The 22,521-nt window shown below is 40.4% G+C and overlaps 1 protein-coding gene across 6 annotated transcripts in view; it reads right to left on the bottom strand.

Moving 5' to 3' along the window:
* The window catches only part of LOC113037032 (leucine-rich repeat and fibronectin type III domain-containing protein 1-like protein), a 421,423-nt gene that overhangs the window by 315,516 nt on the left and 83,386 nt on the right, over nt 1-22,521 (bottom strand). For all 6 annotated transcript variants that reach the window (XM_026193741.2, XM_080289322.1, XM_026193739.2 and 3 more), the window contains exon 2: nt 17,766-17,805. The gene's annotated coding sequence lies outside the window, so the exon portion shown is untranslated. The remainder of the gene's footprint in view (nt 1-17,765; nt 17,806-22,521) is intronic.

Genomic DNA, 22,521 nt, shown 5'->3' with positions numbered 1-22,521 from the left:
TTCTTGTTGAGATGACAGGATACAATCTAGTAAGAGTGGTTAGTTTCCTGGATTCACACAATTCACAAGATCACACAAGAGTTCAAACCACAGGAAAATCACTGGGTTAGAAGAGACAGACAGCCATACACACACTACGTATATGCCTCAGCTATTTATTGTGGTTTTTAAAATTCTATATAAAGCCTTGTAATCATAGTTTCCCTATGTTTTTGAAGTCTAGATTGACAGCTCGGTGGCACAGTGGTTAGCACTGTGGCCTCGCAGCAAGAAGGTCTTGGGTTCAAATCTGCAATCTGGCCAAGTTTGCAGTGGGTTCTCTCTGGGTACTCTGGTTTCCTGCCACAGCTAAAGTCATGCAGTAATTAGGGTTAAGTTAATTGGTGTTTCTAAAATGTCTGTGAACAAATGGTTGTCTGTCTCTCTGTGATAGACTGATGACCTGTCCAGTATTCTGACTCCCACCCTATCACACCCCACCCTGACCCAGCCTCACCGCAACCCTGGTAAAGATAAGAGGATGGATGGAGTGCAAGTTATTATAAATCCATTAACATTTTATGTTAACCAGACTCTAGACTTTGTTGAACACTCCAAAACAATAACTCTTTAAATGAACTTAAAATAAATGGATTTCTATCACGAATAAGCATGTTTTGTTGCACTAACGTAATTTGCCTGGGTTGGATCAAATCAATTAAATTAAGTTGGACACAACTGTAGTAAAACAGTTGAATCATCATTAATTAACCACGTTAGTCCAACTCAAGTACATTAAGTTGGAATAACAGAATTGCATAATGCTAAAATAAAGCAATTTAATTACATGGAAATTCTTTCCGTGATTTTTTTATGTTCATTCAAAGAGTTATTTTTTTGAGTGTAAGTCACGCATGTGCTAATGCAAAAACAACACATTCAATAATCTTTAAGAACATATTTTAAAGAAGAACATTAGAAGTATGGTTATTTTATATACGCTTGTTGACAAGGTTTTGCATGAACTGCTTTTTAATGCATGAAGTTATGTATGAGTTTGTGGCAATTCGTGTGTGTGTGTGTGTGTGTGTGTGTGTGTGTGTGTGTGTGTGTGTGTGTGTGTGTGTGTGTGTGTGTGTGTGTGTGTCAAAGACTGTTAAGAACCTCTCAGAGCTAAATGTGACACGTGGCTGTGTAAATAGGCTGAGGGAAGGAACTGATGAGAGCAGCTTCTAGCAGGCAGCAAGACCACAATTACCACCCAGCTTCAATCTTAACCTCCACTCAGTGGCTGATTTACTGTTTCACTGGCTGACTGAATGACTGGCTGTAGTAAAAAAAACAGTCGGTAAGGGTTCATTTCCCTACTTCTTTGCAGTAAAACTCAGTAAGTTAATAAAATATAAATGGAGGGAATGAGTTTCCATCTGATTTCCTACCTTTCCCATTACTCAAAAAATATATAGAGAGATATTTATCCAAAAAGAGTTAAACCCTGTGTTTCTGGGCAGCAGAACTATAGTAATATAATGAAATCTATGTTTTCTGGAGTGGTGGGTTGGTGCACTAATGTGGGCATCGTACCCGAATGTTGTGGTGAAGAGAACGACCTGAAACCAGTACCTTTGATATTCCACCTGCTATGGTGATGAGCTCTGGGTATTGACCTAAACACAAGGTCAGGGATAGAAGTGGCTGAAATGCATTTACTTATTGGCCTCAGAAATACACTCAGCCCAACATCTACACGGCGTTCAGAGAAGACCTCCAGCTTCTTCTCAAATTTTAAGGGAAATGCATCGATTTAAGCACACTTCCTCTTGGATTTTTCCCAGGCATGCCCAGACCAGTGGGGGCCCCGAGGCACTCAGATGTGCCCCCCCCCACACACACACACACTGTTTATTTATATATTTTCCAGCCATGCTGTGTATTTCTGAAGATGTGTTTATAATAATCTTAAAACTTTCATAAAAGTAATTCACTGACTCACTGCACTGACTCACTGTTAACAGGATTCAGTGGGCCAACAGGTATGCAGGCAAATAACTACAAAGTAACAGCAAGCAAAGTTCAAAACTAAGGAAATATCAAGCATTAAAAGCAATGGACGTAACCATGTAATTATATCTGACATTTAAAAATGTTAAGGAGTCTGGAGTAGGACTGTGACAGGAATGGATTATTGAAACTTGTGCTCTGATATGCAAAGAGGAAAAAACTATGATGACAAATAAATGCAGTAATATATATATATATATATATATATATATATATATATAAACACAAGCCAACAGGAACCGTGATAAAGTTGCACAAATGTCAGCCACAGCCAAATTCCTCCAGCGGGTAACAGGTGCTGAGAAGCCAGCTGAATGGCACAGAGGTCTCCATCCAAACTCCAGAACCCTGAGGCTCTATGAGCACCAGAAAGAGGGAGGGTGAGGATTAGTGAGCGTCAGAGCCACGATTCAGGATGAAACATGGAGCATCTGCAAATATATCAGCAAGAGACAAGCTACTCCACAAATCCTTCAGGCAGCTAAATGGCCTGCATTTGTATAGTGCTTTTTTAGTCCCTAAGGACCCCAAAGCGCTTCACACTACATTCAGTCATTCACCCATTCACACACTGGCGATGGCAGCTACATTGTAGCCACAGCCACCCTGGGGCGCACTGACAGAGGCGAGGCTGCCGGACACTGGCGCCACCGGGCCCTCTGACCACCTCCAGTAGGCAAACACGGGGTTAGTATCTTGCCCAAGGATATTTGGCATGCAGCCAGGATGCAGCCTGGGATCGAACCACCGACCTTCTGATTAGTGGCTGACCTGCTCTGCCACCTGAGCTACAGCCACCCTAGCTAAAGACAGACGGTGATGAGAAACAGGAAAAGGAACTATCAAGGCTAAGACCCTGGATGGGATGTACCTGCCAGACATCAAGAAATCCTTCCAGGGGCTAGAAAAGGCCTTTCTAAGTACAGCACAGGAGCACTGATAATGGCAGCACAAGAACAGACCCTAAGGATCAGATCCATAGAGGCAGCAGTCTACTGCGGCCACCAGGACTCATGCTGCAGACTGTTCAAGGGTGTCCAACACGTAATAGCAGGATTTTAGATTCAAACTGGGACTGTGCACACTGAAAAGCACAATTAAGTGGCCTGAATAGTCTCAAGGAACATCTGTTAAGTCCCAAAGTCCCGATGGGAGACACAACCAAAGAGGGTTGAGAACGACAGGGCTAAAGTCCTGTGGGTCTTCAAACTCCAGACAGACAAACAGCTGCTGGCCAACCAACCAGATATAGCAGAGGTCAACAAGCGTCTGGTAAATGTGGCAATCCCAGCAGAAGGAACAACTGGAGCAGTGATCTCAGAGGAAACAGGAGCTTTAGGAGCTGTGACCCCGACACTGAAACAGGGGCTGCAGCAGATTTCGACATAACACTCCAGAAGAGTGCAGTCCTAGGAACAGCTTTGAGCTTTTCACAGAACCTTCAAACTCCCAGGCCTCTGGTAGAGGATCTAAGCTAGAAGTACACACACACATAATTAATAAGAACCTAGAAATTTCACTCATTAGTGATGATTATGTTTGAGTACCCTCTTGTCCGACTAATGATCTGTGAACAATCGCATTTTTAGCTGTGAATATAACACTTTATTCTTAGAGCTCTTTGTCTTCATGCTCTAGGCAAGGGCAAAGGGAAGATCAGAGTGAAGGTTGCAAAAAAAGGCACTGATTGAGAATAATAGGGACAAATGTTTCCTCATTAAAATGTTCTTGAGTTGTGTATCTATGCAGACCACACTGGTTCTGTATTTCTTCTCTCTTTGTTCCCAACCGACAAAATGATTTTTGGCCTTCGGTGAAACAACAGTAGAGTCTCTCAGTGATTTTTAGGTCGTGTTTTCCAGTGTTCAGGACAGATAACTGCAACTGTTACATAACAGAGTAATGAAATTGATAAATGAGATCACTGAGGCTTTTACATGTAAGAAGATTACAAAAATGTATCTATGCAGGGTATTTAAATAGTTTTTTTCTCTAACCAACAGTCTAACACTCGGTTAATTGACAATGATAACACGGGGTGGAAACAGTTAATCAATAGCTATAATTATTCCCCATTTTCTCTCTATTTTTTCCCACAGCTGGACCTGAAGGCCCGAGTTAAACTAAAGCCTATCATTACCAAAACATTAAATTCTAGACTCAAAGTAACTTCATCTAATGTTGGTTTAAAATGGAGCACTGTAACAAAAAATAATTTCCCCCAGGGATCAATAAAGTATTCTGATTCTGATTCTGATTCTGATCTATACCTCTCACACGAGGATCGTTAATTCTGAAGAAAAAGTACATTTTCCATTCGCAGATAACAATGAACTGTACTGTACTACGTAGTTTTCTTTGGGACACACATGTTGGCAGCTTGACTGATGGCGTTGACTCATGGTGAGCATGGGCGCTTCAACTCATCTTATATAAGCAAGATGTCAGGCATGTTGTGACTGATCCACAGAATATTTGACAGAGCCCAAGTCAAGCCTACTCCGTGACTTTCGGGCCACATCTGGCCTACAAAACATTTGCTAAGGGCATATCTGAACCCTCTTTGAAAAAGAAATTCCTAGTAAAATGAATACAAAGAAATAAATAACCTAAATAAAGCTTACATGGAGTGGATGTTATCATAGTTATAAAACTTTAAAACTCTCTCAAAAGCATGAGTCAATATTTATTCATATTCAATAGACTGCGACCACATCGTTTCCACACAGCTATTGTTTCTGCAGGGGTAAAATAACTGGACTCATTACAATTAGCTCAGAGATAATATTTTGAAACAGCACAGTAACCATTGTGATGCACAATCCCTCTTAATCCGAAACCTCCCCACAGCAACAGTAAGTGCCGGGCCAGCCCCTTTAATTCTGTCCAATAATAAACGGCCCAATGGTACGGCTGTCCCAGAAGCCCCTGCGGTTGCCATGGCAGTTAATAAGTCTCGTGAAGATCAAAGACACAAAGGAGACTGTTGACTCTCCAGGGGAGGCGAGTTGAGCCCAGAGGAATGCAATTAAGGCTGATGCTGGGATCCTCGTTGTACCTGATGTTACGCTAACAAGAGCCGATCCCGCTATAGAACTCACAGCAACTTCCGGAGGCAAGATCGCTATCTGTATGCAGGAATGCGCCTGCGCCTATGCATGTGTGTGTGTGTGGAAGGAGCGAGGCTGAATTAAGCAGGTGGTGTCTGAAAGCCAAACAGAGCAGGTTCTGAGTGTGTGTGTCTGCAAAGCAAGCTCCAAACTGTGCACAAAAGAATACAGCGCACATCCCAGTTTAACTGTGTGGGGGTGTACGTGCGAGTGTGCAAAGTGAAGGCCATGGGTGGGCACAGAGGGACATGAAATGGATAATGGGCGCTCACTCAAGGCAAAAAGCTCACCTCTAATGACACAGACTGATGCTTACAATTACTATAATCACTAATAGATTTAGTGTAACCACCATTTTAATGTATTTTTTATGAATTGTGGAAATAACTTTGAACCAGAGAGAGCACATTTTATTTAATTACATACAGAGCTCAATTACTGGTTTTGTGTGCAGTTCCTCTCAGGCAGTGGGGACGACCATTAGAAGATGTGTTTGCTAAACATTGTATTTGATGCTCTGAATTGTACTTCCTGTGAGGATGTGAAATCAGTCACATTAAAATCTATTTTCATAGCACTCCTGATTGTGACATTAAAATCGTTCCCACAAAGGAAAATTGTAAAATAAAATGAAGCACAAACATGAAAAGTGACCCTTAGAACTCTGAAGGTTCATAACATAAATTACAGAGATATGAACAGAAATAGACTGTTTATACATTTTTCTCCTGTCTTGTGAAAAATGACGACTTTTATCTGGTAATGTCTCCTTTATGTCCACACCATGGTCAGTGTTTCAATCTTTGGCATTTGTGCTTTGATCCTAAGAGCCTTTTAAAGGCAGACAGTCCAAAGAGCCACACTGCTGCTGTGTACTCTCAGTTGGGGACAACAATGTGTGTTGCGCTACTGTGCGCTACTCTAAGTTCGTGCTGTTGTTAGTTTAGTGTTAAACCAATGAAAACGTTTGTTTGTGCTTCTCATGTGCCCTTTTTTGATTTTGATGAAGTGTTGTGCCTCTTCCTCTTCACTATGAACTCCAGCTGTCTTCTGTCCTGTTCAGGTCAACTTCTCAGCCATCCAGCATTCTACCCTCAAACAGCATCATCTCCACCAGGCCGTGCACTGCTGTATGTTTGGAGAACTGCATCCCTATAACGTCTCTGGTTGAATTTCCAAATTCCTGTTCTCTGTGTAACTAAAGATAACGTGGGGATTTACGTAGGGAGGATAAAAATGTGCATTAGGAGGAAGGTGGAGAGCTCCATCAGTTTGTCAGCCAGCAGGCCGTGGTTCATGTCCAATTTTGAGACCAGCCAATTCGTTTCAATTTACTTTTCACTGTCACTCAGTGCTTGGTTAGTTTTAGGCATTAAAACTATTTTGGTTAAAATCTGATTCTCAACAACATTAAAACTTCCTTTAAATCTAAATCCTGTGGCTTCAGATTTAAAGTGTTAATATGTAATTTTGGGGGTAAGAGCCTCATCCTGTTACTAAAGCACAGCCACTAAAAACAAGACACTTGTGTGGACCTCTGACACAACAGCTTCATTGCTAGACCGATGTCGGTGGTCTTAAAGAGCCGCTCTTTAGACCCTTGTTGAAATGCTAGTACAAAATACTCCAATATAGCTCATAAAGAATTATATATATCAATCACACATTTACATGTGACAGTTGTTATTTAGGTAGGGAGGCATGTGTTATTATATGTTATTGTTTGGCCTTTCACAAGAACATTTGTCCAAAATTCTTCATAAATTTTCCTCACATTTACTCACACAGTGTGTTTATTGCCTGTTGGAGGAGAAATGTGATAAAAATGCAAACACGATAGAATCTAGCGCTGAGCTCCTGACACACACACACACTAAAATTGACTTATCATCCTAATGTTCGGTGAGCCATTATGGTTTGATGTTAATAGTGTAGTTTCTTGTCTACAACAGAATAATCAGGAAGATCAGTGGCACTGGAGACACAGTCAAAAGCCTAAATGCGGCGCTGCCATTACCTTAATGGAATCAAAGAAAAGGCAACAGTCAGAATTAATTAGTGAGTAACTCCCTTCCAGTTCGTGCCACTTCTACTGCCTCCACTGAGTATCTACTTTGCTTTTGAGAAGTAATTATTTCTTGATAATGTGAAACATAAACCTTACAACACTGTGAATCTCACAAATACAGATTCTGCCTTGAGATTGTCATGATGAGATCTAAGATGAAAAGCCACAAGCACAATATTCTCCAAGTTGTTGGTGATTGTGAAGTGAAGCACTGGGACATTGTAAATGTGACAGACAGTTTAACGCACACACTTAATATTTTTGAATTTCTTTTTTCAATCGTATAACCGAGATATACTGCTACCAGGAAATCACAAAGTTTGCTGCTTGTTAACGGGACAGTGCAATGTTGTTTGGTGGAACTTCACGTCCTCCGTCCCATCTTTAGTGACTCTGTCTTTCCCTTTTAAGGTTCAAACCAGAAAATGGAGTAAAATGATGATGGGAGGACGATGGGAGGATGTCAAGGTCACAGTGTGAGGCTAAGGCACCAATAAAATGCTCATAATGTATATCAGAGGTTAAACAGAGAAAGGACAGTGGTTCTGTCAGTTCTGGATACCTGCCTGTTGTATTATCTTTGCATTACCATGGAGTGTCAAGGTGTTAAAATGTAAAAGTACTTGTATGACATGAAGGAAAAGGAGGAGCAGACTCGCTGAGGCAAATTGCCTCCATAGTCTCTCTTCTATGATATATTACAGAAATGTAAAAAAAAGTCACAGTTTCTGTGGCACAAATCCCCAGAACCTCCTACTTCATTTGTTTTTATTGTCACATCACTTATTCTAAACACACTAATTAGTTAAACTGCAGGAATGTCTTAAGGATACAAAGACCTGGACTACATCTAATTTTCTGCTTCTAAATTCAAATAAAACTGAGATTCCTCGGCCCTATAAATCTTAGAAATATGGTATCTAACCAGATTCTTACTCTGGATGGCATTACCTTGGCCTCCAGTAACGCTGTGAGGAACCTTGGTGTCATTTTTGACCAGGACATGTCCTTTGACGCACATATTAAACAAATATGTAAGACTGCGTTCTTCCATTTGTGCAACATCTCTAAAGTTAGAAATATGCTGTCTCAGAGTGACGCTGAAAAACTAAGTTCATGCATTTATTACTTCCAGGCTGGACTACTGTAATTCATTATTATCAGGAAGTCCTAAAAACTCACTGAAAAGCCTTCAGCTGATCCAAAATGCTGCAGCAAGAGTCCTGACAGGGACTAGAAAGAGAGAGCAGATTTCTCCTGTTTTGGCTTCCCTTCATTGGCTTCCTGTTAAATCCAGAATTGAATTCAAAATCCTGCTCCTCACATACAAGGTCTTAAATAATCAGGCCCCATCTTATCTCAATGACCTTGTAGTACCATATCACCCTATTAGAGCACTTCGCTCTCGCTCTGCAGGCCCCTCCCTGAGCCTGGTTCTGCCGGAGGTTTCTTCCTGTTAAAAGGGAGTTTTTCTTTCCCACTGTTGCCAAAGTGCTTGCTCATAGGGCGTCATATGATCGTTGGGTTTTCTCTGTTTTTTTGTATAATTGTAGAGTCTTTACCTCACAATATAAAGTGCCTTGAAGCAATCTATTGTTGTGATTTGGTGCCCCTATAAAGAAAACTTAATTGAACCTGGACCTTGTACTACAAACTTCAACATACCCAACCAGATGATTGGATCAGTGGTAGGTGGTAAAACACATCATAACACATAATTCTGTGACATCTCTCTGTGCTGCAGAGTAATGTAGTATTAAACGTGCACGCTTTAAAAGCTGTGGTCATAATAACTGGTAAAGACTACATTCATAGAGTTCAGCATATTTAAAGCTTGGAAAAAAGGCAGCAAAAAGTTGATCTGGGAAAGACAAAGACTTGAGACACTGCCGAAAAACTTAAGACCTTCATTGCATCATATGGATCTTGCGCTGTTTAATCTGGAGCAGGTTAGGTTTATAGCACAAATGACTAAGTCAATACAGCTCCGTAACAAGAGAATCACCTTCATAGTACTCCACAAAAACACAACCCTCGTATGTTTTTAACACAGCACTGTTGGGGATCTGAAACTGGCCTTGGAAATATACATTTATCACATTCATGTGAACACAGATATGATGACACAAAGGAAAATACTGTGAACCTCTTGGGGAGGTGGTGGTATTTCACAATGATCTGACAGCTGCAAAGACAGAATGATGAGGGCCAAAGAAAGGCAGGCAGAGAGACGTAATAAGGGTGGTAGAAGTGAGAAAGACTCCAGAGGTTGTGTGACAGAATAGTCAACAGACATTGTGTGAGTTTGTATAGCTAGTGTGGCAGGATAATTGGTGTCAAAGTCCAGCTGAAGAGCCTGTCAATGCTGGGCTCTGCAGCCTGGCCCACTGTCTCTGGGAACAAAGGGACCAACAAAGGTGGAATATTTTTGTTTTTTGGAAACAATTTTAAACTGACCCTGTCGGAGGGTAGGGACTATTTTGTTGCTCTATGAAACAATGATTTTGAATTATTGCCTTTGACCTGTGATGTCTCACAAAGGTCACCGTTAACTCTCTAATGCACGCTCGCACTTCACCATCATTCACAACAACCACCTTACTCAACATGTTATGCTTCCACATTATGCAAATGATTAGTGCCATTGCATAACTGGATTCATTAAAAAACTAAAAGAAGAAACAAAAAAGGGCCCCAAAAGCACTGATTAAGACAACAAACCAGGAAGTCCAGATTATCTGTAATCATTTTCTATTTTTATCTCACAAAGTGGATTAAAGACAATGGGGTTCAGGTCCCCCGTCTCCTTAAATAAGGGGGATTGCTGAAACAGTCCTGTTTCAGCAAGAGTTTTACAAAAGTGACCGTTTAGTGGCAGAAGTTATTTTGTGTTAATCTGAAGAAGTTATTGTTCACTTGATGAAAGGATAAAATCAGATTTCAAACAAACAGAAAGGGCCAAAGGTCGAGTTCACTGTGATGTAAACAGAAGAGGAGACTGTGACAGTATTTACATTTGGTTGGTTACTAAGCCGATTAATAGGATCTTTTATTCACATGTTTGTCTTCATATGAGTCTGAATAGACATGGGTGTGAACTGTAACTTGACTGGTTGGCGTATGACCACAAGGTGAAAATTCAGTCCAAGGAGTTGCTGATCCACAGTCAACTCACTGATTGGTTCAATGCTTTGTTAAAGTCTTTAAACATAAAACATAACTTTGGAGAAGTGAAGGGTTTTTTCTTTTTTCTTCTATATTTTTTTCACCCAGAGACGTGAACACACCATCTGCCGCACGTGTGTCTGAAGACAGGCGTGCTGCACACGGGGATTGGTTTCGGTTTGAACAGACTTCAAAGACCACACAACAAACTTAAAGGAGTTGAATCTATTGGAATTCATTCAAGAGAACAGTGCTGGGACTGTCTTACTGGAACTCAATCAGAAATCTTATGGATGGAGAATATTTAAGGTTTGAAGTTTTCTTTTGAGTTTTTTGGGGGAAAAACACTTCAGTTGAAAATGTGGTCTGCTGATGTTTTGCAGCTCAAGGGGAAAAGTCTAAGAGAAAACTTGACTGTTCCAATTAAAAACATTAATAACCATACCAACCTTTTAATGCCATAAAGTAACGCACAGAAACCTTAAAATCCATGGACACCAGCTTTCATTCATTTTTCTTTTGTGTTTATGCAAAAACAGCATATATGCTATGAGAAAGTACTGCGCTCTGTCCACGTGCTCATGGACCTCAAAGAAACCCTGCATGGAACTGGATCGAGCTGGTCTGGTTGCTTGTTTGGTATCAGGCTCAGTTGTCGCCAGTCTTTTGGGTTCTCTCCTTGTTTGTAATTGTTCCCCCATGATAGACAATCATACATAACAAAGGACTTCTGAACTGTGAGTGCACATTTGAAGTTAATCACATCAACATATGTCTATGTTCAACAACCAGGTGGCCTCAGATTCCTCCTGTATAACCAGCCTGGTGTTGGACTACAACGTCATCTTTTACTTATCATTTCTTCTTTTAAAAAACAAACATAATACTGATCAACTTCCATAATCCCAGTCATGTCAAAACTCATATCTGTTAAAATAGTAACAGATTCCTTTCAGTATCTATAAGATTCTTCCATAAAGACCTCCATGAATAAATGAACTTCTCCAGGGCACCGTAGCTAAACACAGCACTCACATATTGTGGCAATGAAGCATCATATGATCCATCTGTTTAACTCCCTCCCTGTAGTCCCACTAAGCAAGCTAACAGTGAATTAATTGTTTCTCTTTCTCCACTGCTCCCTCTTTAATAAAGATGTTTAAGTCCAAATGGTTTCCCTCTTGCGTTTGCATCAGGGCTTGTTTTTCAGTTACTGTTTGCTTCTTTGCTTACATATTGACCACAAGAGATCATTAACTGTGAAGTGTTAATGTCACTGATGTGCAAGTTTAAAACCTAGTAGCATAAAAATGAACAAAACATTATGGCAGAGCTCATATAAAAAGACAACAAGATTCCTGCAAAGTCATTTTCTTACGTAGCTACAATTTTTACATAAACTTGCAGTTTACTGCATAAATCCTCCACTGCCTCCAGCATCACCACTACTGTAGGGTAGTGTGTGAAAGGCTCCCCCACCCATCAAACACAGATTCTGGGATCAGAATAGAGAAAAAAATGTATTAATCTTCAATTATTATCATATTTCTGGTATTCAGGGCATTCTCCAAAACAAACAACGTGAGTTGAGAAGCTCACTGTTATCTTTTGTGTTGATCATGTGCGTTTCTCTGGCAGAAATCACCAAATCACAACATTTGGAGGATGTTCAACTATTAAGCAGAAATAAACGCAGCACTTAAGCACTTTCTTATGTTTTCTTCATTTGTTCTTTATCTGTGCTTTTAATTCTGTTACAGTACAAAAGCATGAAGTGTTTATACAGACACATGGAATTATTAAAAAGTGGGGAAATTTGCAAACATCATTTCCTTTAACTTTAAGAGTATCCTGACAGAAACAGGAAATACTGTTGACAGATCAACATGTGCAGTGCACTACCGAGGCAACAAACAGCTGGTATAAACCATCCAGCAATGTTAACGACTCCTACAAGCCCTCCCTACTCCAACTCGTGCAACTCTGACCATCTTCCATTGTTTCTGATGGCCGCACACAGAGCTGTGCAGAAACAACAACTCCAGGACTGTTTTGAACAAACACAATGGGAACTGTGTGCTCAGCAAGCTGCACAGAGCACACAGGAATATACATCCACTGTTCTTCTTACAGGTGCTACTATCTGAACAATCATGGACAAAAAGATAAAATCCATCCCAAATACCGAAACATGGATGAACAAAGAGGTGAAATCCCTTCACAAAGCATAACTCTGAGATCCCCACAGCCTGCAGTGTTACCAGGTCAAGTAAAAAAAAAAATCTATCTCCAGGAAGTGTGTGGAGGATCACTTTAACAGCAATGATACCAGGGGCATGTGGAAAAGCATCACAGCCATTAACTGACCACAAAGGCACAACACTTTGGCCAAAAAAGTCAGCACTTTTGTTGCCCACTTTCACTCCAGTAACCACACTCCACTTACGAAGATAACAACCACAGAGCATGCCGAGTCTCCCACACTAAACTCTGCAAGGCCAGGCCATGGAAAACTGCTGGACCAGATGGAGATCCAGGACTAAAATCTGTGTATCTTTAACTTATTCCTATCTGTGGAAACGGTCCATGCATGCCTCAAGTCAGCCATCGATGCTTCAGTGCCAGAGAAAGCAAACTGAAAGTGAAAGACTGGTCCTCTCCCACATCGAGGCCAATATCCTTACCTCTCTGCAATCACATCACAGGATACCATCCCTCTCTCCATACAGCCCTGACTCATCAAGAGGAATGGGTCACATATGTTAGGATACTATTTGTAGACAGTAGCTCTGCCTTTAATACTGCTCACAGACTGCACCAGTTGGATCTCAGCTCACCAGTATATGTAACTGGATCCTCAGTTTCTTGTCAAAGCATCATCACGGTTTGGCACCAGTTTCTCTTCAATCAATGATGAATTAGTCTACAGAGTGGAGGTGCAAAATGTGGTGAGATGGTGCCCAGTGAACAACCACTCCCTGAACACAGAGAGTTGGTCACCAGGGACTGGAAGGAGTGTGTACCAACCTTCTTGATGACTCACATCTCTGTTCAGTACATAGGCACTATCAGACTACACACAGTCAAGTACTATAGGGGGATGTATAGAGTAAAACAAAGTAAAACGCATGCAGGACACTTTTGCACGGCTGATATAAAAAGAAGATCTGTTGAAAAGAGCAGAGGGGAAGGTAAACTTAAAAACTCAGCAATAAAGAGATGATTAATCACCTCGCTCAGTCTTTTTATTTAAAGGTAAAATAGCTGTGTTTAAGTTCGGGCTGTTTATTGGAGGTGCATGTTTGTTGTCATCTAAGACCCAGGATGATAAATATGCAGCTATCATACATGTTGGATCAGGCAGCTGATGGTTAAAAATCCTTTTTAAAGAAGTTTAAAGTTTTAAAAAAGTAAATTAACAATCTGATTATTTGACTGTGGAGCATTTCTGCATTTACTGCAACAACAACACAGCCAAAACTGTCTCCTGTTATGTGGACAGGAGAACACAAACAGTAGTTTGACTGCAGATTTATGAGAATTGCATTCATAAAATCGTATTACTGGCCCTGCACGATAGAGATATATTGGAGAGTACTTCAATTTCATGTTTGTCTAATTGACTACATTTCAACATGGAGATGGAGAAAGCTTTATCTTTCCTTTAAAGACAAATTAAAGATGGATTATTAATAGCACTCTAAATAGTTCATGCTCATGTTCATCACAATGAATCAAAGTTTGACCAGGCCTTTAAAATCTGCAGTGGTCCTCAAGTCTGACTCAGATATTTCAAATAGCTTCCATGTGGAGTTCACATAGTTATCAAATTTAGCCCTACATGTTCCCAGGCAGCAGGGGCAATAGCTCATAATCACATCAATCACATGCACAACAGCAGGGCCATATGTGCACAGATGTGTCTGACATGCCTGAGCTGGTGTGTAAATGTATCATCTAAACACGCAGAAGCATCACGCTGTGCTGATATTCTCATTAAATCTGAATTTTCCAAAATTCCTCAACAAGTCTGGAGCCTGCATTTGAACTGATAACAAATGTAAAATAAAAAAAAACTACCCTGATGTGTTGGACTTCTGTTTAACTGCAAAACAATAGAGAAGAGATAAGAATATAATGTGTGTAAAATGTACATGACCTGAATATAATTCAATTAGCCTTTAAAATGTCTCTGAGCTATAAAATCATTTCAGTGCCATTAGAGTAAAAATCACACAGCGACGTCATTGGTTATCTTCCTCTGGTGACTGATTGTATGTCTACTCCTGATTGTTCGGCCACTTTTTATCAATTTGAACCCGTTTCTCTCTCCACTCTGAAGCGTCTAATTGATAAATTGAACAATACTAACTGTGTACATGATGCTCTCCCATCCCGTATTGTTAAGGATTGTTTCAGTGTAATTGGACCTTGTTTATTGTCCATATTGAACTTCTCCTTGCTTTCTGGCTATGTACCTTCAGCTCTCAAGCATGCCATAATCCAACCTGTTCTAAAAAAAAGGAACCTTGAGCTTAGTGATTTTGCCAATTTTAGGCCAATTTCTAAGCTTCCCTTTCTGGCTAAAATACTTGAGAAGGTGGTTCTGCTCCAACTGCAGACCTACCTTGATGAGAATAATATAAATGATAAATTTCAATCGGCCTTCAAACAACATCACAGCACAGAATCAGCATTGCTTCGTGTTTTCAATGATCTCCTACTAATGGCTGACAACGGACGCCCCTCAGTCTTAGTGCTTTTGGATCTATCATCGGCATTTGACATGGTTGACCATAATATCTTATTAGCGAGACTTGAGCACACTGTAGGCATCAAGGGCGCTGCCCTGGATTGGTTTAAATCCTATCTCTCCAATCGGCTCTCTACGGTACATCTGGCTACATCCTCTTCCTCGGCTGTACCTGTTTGCTGTGGTGTCCCCCAGGGATCTGTGCTGGGCCCTACCCTTTTCTCATTATACTTGCTTCCTTTAAGTGCCATCTTTGAGAAATACCATATTGCTTATCACTATTATGCAGATGATATCCAGCTCTATTTTGAGCTAAACGACGATCTTGCTCTGTCTCTGAATAGCCTCCGAGAATGCATGTCTGAGGCCAAGAAGTGGTTGTTGTCGAATTCTCTTATCCTTAATGAGAAGAAAACCGAGATTATGATTTTTGGTAGTAATGCCCTTCGTGCCAAACTCCGGGATGCCTTTGGTTTTCTTAGTTGTTCTCTCTCTGATACTGTCAGGAATCTGGGTGTCTTATTTGACAGCTCCTTTTCATTTGACAAACAAGTGTCTGCTGTTGTCAGATCTAGTTTTTACCAGCTTCGTCTTATCTCTAAGGCTAGGCGCTATATCCCGCATAAAGATCTCGAAAAGCTCATCCACGCCTTTGTAACGTCGAGGCTAGACTATTGTAATTCACTTTATTGTGGTCTCCACTCTTCCCTTTTACAGAGATTACAGACAGTTCAGAATGCTGCAGCTCGCATTCTAACTAAAACCAGCAAGTTTGCCCACATTACTCCTGTCCTTGCCGATCTGCACTGGTTGCCTGTCAAATATCGTATTCAATTTAAAATTTTGTTGTTTACTTTTAAAATTACTAACAACACTGCACCCAGCTACCTTAAGGACCTTTTAAACCCTTATGCTCCTGCTAGGGCTTTAAGGTCATCGTCACAGTTACTGCTGGCTCAGCCCAGATCTCGACTTAAGACTAGAGGTGATCGATCGTTTGCTCTTGTTGCACCTGTGCTGTGGAACAATCTCCCGATTGGCATCCGGGCATCTGATTCTATTCATTCTTTTAAATCACAGCTTAAAACATATCTTTTTAAACTTGCCTTCTCCACCTTTTAATTGCTGGTTTGTTTGTTTGTTTGTTTGTTTGGTTGCTGTGACCTATTGACCTCTTGTATTAATTCCCTCCTATCTTTCTATTGGTGTCTTTTATTATGGTGGTACAGCTTTTATCTTGCTATTACCCATGTGCTGTAGTCATTCTTATTGGTAGCTTTTATCTATGAACATAACTCGTTATTTTTATTTATCCGTTATCAATGTTTGAACCTTTTATTGTTTTATGTAAAGCACTTTGGTATGCCCAAGGCTTTTAAATGTGCTCTATAAATACAGATTGTTGTTGTTGTTGTTATCTTTTGATCGGAATCAGAATCAGAAAGACTTTATTTATCCCCAAGAGGCAATTAACATGGATTTGTTTCAAATATATGAGCAGGACTCTAGATCTGAGTAGGTGATGTGAATTGTTCTGTTTATGCAACAGATCTGAGAGTTACAACAATGTATGGTAGTGAATCATGTATAATCATGAACAGTTTGCATGTTATTGCCAGCCTCACTCCTTTCAGTCATAAACTGATATTACACTGATGGCTCTGCACTGCCATTTAATCGCTGACTTGCACCAAAGCCCCTTTGAAGATGGCAGCTGGCTGCAGCCGACCTCCATCTTCACACAAACCATTTCAAAGACAACAAAACTGCAAATTCATTGCACACCAATAATTTTGACAGTTGTGTTATGGTAATAAGTCTGTGTTACTTTACATAACATTTTCTGTTATTTATGACCATTTGATAAACAAACATCCACTTATGCTTAAGCAAATTAACCCTTATTTAAATGCTTAAAAATATTTATATTCCAATCTTGATGAGTTTCCTTTATGGGAAAATTCACCATCAGATCGGTGATGAAGCATAATCAGAGCTAAAGTGGCTCAGCTGCTTAAACAGCCCTTAAGTGACAGATTACAGCTTCATTAATTAGCTTATTAAAACTGCATCAGTTGTTTGCAAAGGAAATCCTTTATGCGTCGTATCTGTGGTTTGATTGGGCCCCACAGCAGATGCCGCAGAGTGGATGCAGTTTCACATAGAAGCCACTATGATCAGATCGAGGGCTGTCTCACTCCTGCAGCCTGTCCTACTTGTAGATGTTGTCCACTCTGACCTGATGGTGCACGGTCGCTCATACTGGCCTGTCAATGGTTGACATTATACAGTATGTGCGTGGGTGTGCAAGCATTTGGATTGGGATTTTTTGAAGGGGGGTTTTTGTGAAAATGTTTGCTATAAAGTCCATCTAATGAGTAGCTGCCACATGTGATCTCAAAATGCTTCTTTTGCATTACTCTCAAACACTCATCTCCTCAGTAAGTGCTGACATGTCTTTTCTTTCTCCTCCAGTTTGCTGCTCCATACTTTCTATGTGTTTTGTTTTGTTTTATTTGAACGGACCCAGGGTCTGTCCACAGGAACAAGGTCAAAGGAGGGAGAGTCTCCTTCCTGTGCTGGTGACAAAAAATAAGTTGCGATTGAAAAAAAAAGCTTTCAAACTGACCTTTCTGTCATCTGCTTCCACTGTCAGTCCTTTCTGACACCTGAAACAAGAACAAGAAGTTCAGAATTAGTTTATTATCACTTTATCAGGTACGGCAGCAATGTTGTGATCGATACTTCAAACCCACGGAGCAGAAGCACATTGACATATCAAGCTGCACATACACATAGAATAGCAGATCCATTTACTGTTGCTCCTTTCAGTAGATTAATGAAAACATCACAAGGCTTAAACACATTTGATTATTTACTGTGATTCCTCATGAACCGATTTTTTTATTGACAAATTTTCCAGCTGATGCAAAGATCTTTCGGCTGTAAGAGCAGCACTCAAGCTGTGGTCTAAACAAATTAAAGCGGGCGTCTTACCCCCATTCCTATTATATTTTTATTATGGCAGTTAGCGAGAAGGAAGGGCAGAAGAGGGAGCTGACACGCAGAGGAAGTCATGAGTCAGATTTGATGTTGCGAGAATATAGTTGAACCCACTGAGTCATCACGACACCAATTCTCATTTCATCTTTTAGCATTTGTTGCCAAACTGCATCTCTTCGCAATAAAGAAACGGAGCAACTCAGAGGCAAATGGATTCATTTTAAAGACGCAGAGGCGGCTGACAAATGGAAGTCATCATGCAGGAGAAGGAATGAATGTTGGCAAAAACAGCAGAATAAATTACAGGGACGAGTTTTGTTCCATCTACACGTCTGCCTATCTGACAGATGACTTATAAACACTGGAAAAGTGAGGGCATGAGAGATGGAGTGTGATTCAGGGAGACATGGAGCAAAGAGGCTACGACAGAAGCAATTCAAAAAATGAGCAAAAATAGATTGATCAATCAGCTTTAACTACAGAGCTTCTTGTCTCCACTTCTTTTCTCCATTTTGTCTTCTTTCTTGTGCCATCTTCTTCCACTCCCCCATCATTCTTCCTTCAATTGTCCCATTTCCTCGTCTCTCAGATTTACTTCCCAGTTCTGTATCTTTCCTTTCCTCTTGCTAACTTATTTCAATGGAAATCTCATCAGACAGTGTAGATTATCAAAAGCCTTCTTGGGGTGTCTGCTTCTGAATGAAATTGGACTACTTGAGTTATAAAACGCAGCCAGCTACTTTGATCTCAAGATAGCATCGCTAACGTCACAGAGTGCTCGACATTTGCGTGTGTGTTTTGGTACTTATGAGATCTTTTTGCAAGAACAGAAAATGCACAAGAGAGATGAGGTTGGAGATGGGGACATTTTGGGATTTGATTTAAACTAAGTTGGGTAAAGAATGGATAAAGCATTTAGCAGACAAGTGTATTAATAATGGAGCCTGGCTGGAGGGCCTCGAGGTACAAAGACAGGGAAAGTTGGTCTTTTTGTTTGTTGTTTTTTTTTATCATGGGGTTAAAGCTAAGGCTTCCAGGTGTTTGACTGCAGAAGTAATTCAGCCTCATTTTGAGGTAACACCCACTGCCATTAATCAGGATGGCAAACACAAACAGTAGGCAAATTGTTGGTGACCCTCCCGAGTGTTTTTTTATCATCTTATAATTGAGCAATAACCAAGATTATTATCGTTAACGAAAATGAACGAAATAACGAAAACTAGAAGTGAAAAAACATTTTCGTTAACGGAAATAAAAATAAAAACAAAAAAAGGAAAACTAACTAAAACTGTAATGAGTGTCCACAAAACTAACTAAAATTAACTGAATTTATAGCAAAATGTGTTTAGTTTTCGTTGATGTGTGCGTGTCCTACAATAGTCGAGGGTGAAAATGAAGTTTAGTTTCCAGATTTTTTCTTGCTGTCTCATTATGCCAGCAGGTGGCAGCACGTTAGTCGAGTCGTCTGTGTTGCTGCTCCGTCCACGCGCAGAATCATGTCAGGAAAAGTCAGGAGAAAGCGCCAGAGTCCAATTTGGGATTACTTTGAATATGACTGTGTTTTGGATAAAGCAAGTGTCTTGTAGTGGAAAGAGACAAATTATGAGGGACATTTCTAAAGGGAAAAAAATCCCACAAACCTTAAAGTGCACTTGAAAAGCTCACACAAGAAGGCTAACCTAGCTTACCTTGAGAAGGTAAGGGAGCACACTCAACCCTCATCCCCAGAAAACAGAAGCTAACCCCAGGCAAGGCAGCGTGATGCATCCCGAGACAGCAGGACGGGGACATCTACACAACTGTGTGAGTCAATTGCCTTCACAAAGTTTATCAATTCACTTGAACCAAAATTATGAACACCCGGTGCTGCAAGAGTTAATAGTCTCATTGGGGCCAAGATATACATTTTATAGTTGCCTGGTATCAATGGTTGTTCATCTGCCTTTATTTATTTATTTATTTAAAGAACCCATAGGTGGGAATGTGAGTTGTCTGTCTCTGCGTGTTAGCCCTGCGACAGACAGGCGACCTGTGCAGGGTGCAGGGTATGGTAGCTGGAATAGCAACATACCCAAGGATGAGCAGAAGAGCATGACTGATATGATGAAACTGGGATTTTGTTACACTTAATTATTGCAAACACAACTAAACCTATAACTGAAACTAATCAAAACTAAACTGAAACTAAGGATTTTCAAAAAACTAAAAACTAAACTAAACTAGCAAACAATTGGTAAAAACTAATTAAAACTGATATAAAATTGAAAATCTGAAGTCAAAACTAAATAAAAATAAAAACTAATGAAAATTGCAAAACTATTAAAACCCTGGCAATAACATAACAGAAAAACAGCTGCTGTTAAAATAAAACCAAGACACAATAAACTTTATTAAAGCCAACGAGTTCAACGTATAAATAACAGGAATGTATTTGTACTAACACTGAGATCGATTTTAGAGTTTAAATACTGGTGAATGCTGCCATGCCCATGAAAATGACAACAACTACACATTCCAGTGGCTCAGACACAAGCTAGCCTCCAGAGACAATAACCAACTGTGGCCACCAGGTGGCAGTACTTTACAGGCTGGATGCAAACAATCAACGCCTTTATGGGATGTAAGCTTTCAGTTTGGCATGTTTTAATTGACACATATTTCCCAGAGTAAGTATTGCTTGCTCTGCTCAGATGAATATTTTTGTTTTACTTACTTAAACAATTCAACTTTACAATATGCCTTTCTGAGATTTGGAGAAGTACCGCCTATATAAGGTCCATCAAAGTTTTTCTTTACTTGGAGAGTAGCAGTTATTTGGCAAAACATTTGACCTTGATTGATTTCAGGTCATAACCCTGTCCAAGTTGACATCATGGCACCATTTTCTTGTGTCATAACTAAAGTGAAAGTGTCCCAAGCAACACAGATCCGGCTACGGAGCATGGCTGGATATTCTAGTGTAGTCTTTGATGTGCTCCTTTGGTGGTCCCGGGTGGCAGGGGGAGGGTTCCTTACTGCCTGGAGCCCTGCATGGGTCCCTGATCTCGGCTCACACCTGCAGCCTCTCTCTTTCTCCTGCTGGGATGAGTGTGCCGATATCGAGATGTGTGGCCTTAGGTCTTGGGTACTCCTGGGGGCTGCGCATGGCCCGGTTCTCGTGGATCCATCTCTATCTGCCTTTGACTCCTGGTTAGTGTTACTGTAGCTTCTCAATTTCAAGTACATTTCATGACAAAGACACACACACATTTGACACTCTCTGTCTCTCTTTCTTTTTCATACTCAGACACACACACACACACACACACACACACACACACACACACACACACACACACACACACACACACACACCAGAAGAAGCATTTCCAATTTTTTTTGTTGCAGTTGGCGATACAGTGTGCATTTCTATTTGTACTGTATCCTTTTATTACATCTTCCCCTATTATCCCTACCTTTTTTTCTCCTTTCCTTCCTGTCCTGCCTTAGACATTGTCATACTGTATACCACATATAATGTAATAACTGAAATAACACAAATGGAAATGAAGAAATAAGCGGATAAAAGAAAGACACAAACAAGAGGAGCTAACAGAGAATTTAAAGAACTGATCTTGGAAAAGCGAGACATGTTTGGCACAACAAGCGCATTAAGATCATAAGTCTGATTGCAAAAGCTGCCAGGCAGGACAGAATTAAAAACACACACAAAAAAGACACAGATTAGGCTGAAATCTGTTTACATGTTGCACAAAATGTGTTTCTAGTAGCATCCACCACCAGCTACTATATTTTGTGCCTTAATACAGAAAAAATAACAGATTCCTTACAAACACACTTGGTGCCCGAAGCGCTGCAGATGTCACCAGGTCAGGGCCCTCACATTAAACTTCAGAGTGGACCAGGGCCAAGCCTGTGCATTGTTGTGAAGGAAGCATGGCTATGGTTGTCTAATACAATTATCTGTGGACCTTCTACACAACCCATACAGCCCATATTCTATTAAATCTTCCTCTGTGTGGTGTCATTACTGCTGAGGCCCTTTTAAAGACTATGGCTAAAAAGGAAGGCTCTGAAAAGTTCAAGCACACTTTGATGCTAAGTAGCTGAGCTGGAGGAGATATGAGTTCAAGGGAGGACTAATAGAAAATTATTGTGTGGTTTTCCTTTTAAATAGAAAAGTTGCTATATGGGCTAATGGCATGCAGCACGGAAAGTTTTTATGCTGATGATGGTGTATAGTTTCAAGTATAAGTAAAGAAGTAAACAAGAGAAGTGCTGAGACATGAATGTATTAGCATTTGAACCAACAGACAGGCAGGCAGGCCCAAGCACACACACACACACACACACACACACACACACACACACACACACACACA

Source organism: Astatotilapia calliptera, chromosome 14 (assembly GCF_964374335.1).
Source record: "Astatotilapia calliptera chromosome 14, fAstCal68.1, whole genome shotgun sequence".
In the NCBI taxonomy this organism is placed as follows: Eukaryota; Metazoa; Chordata; class Actinopteri; order Cichliformes; family Cichlidae; genus Astatotilapia; species Astatotilapia calliptera.
Note: the sequence above shows the minus strand (reverse complement) of the source record. Positions and strands in the feature narration are given on the sequence as shown.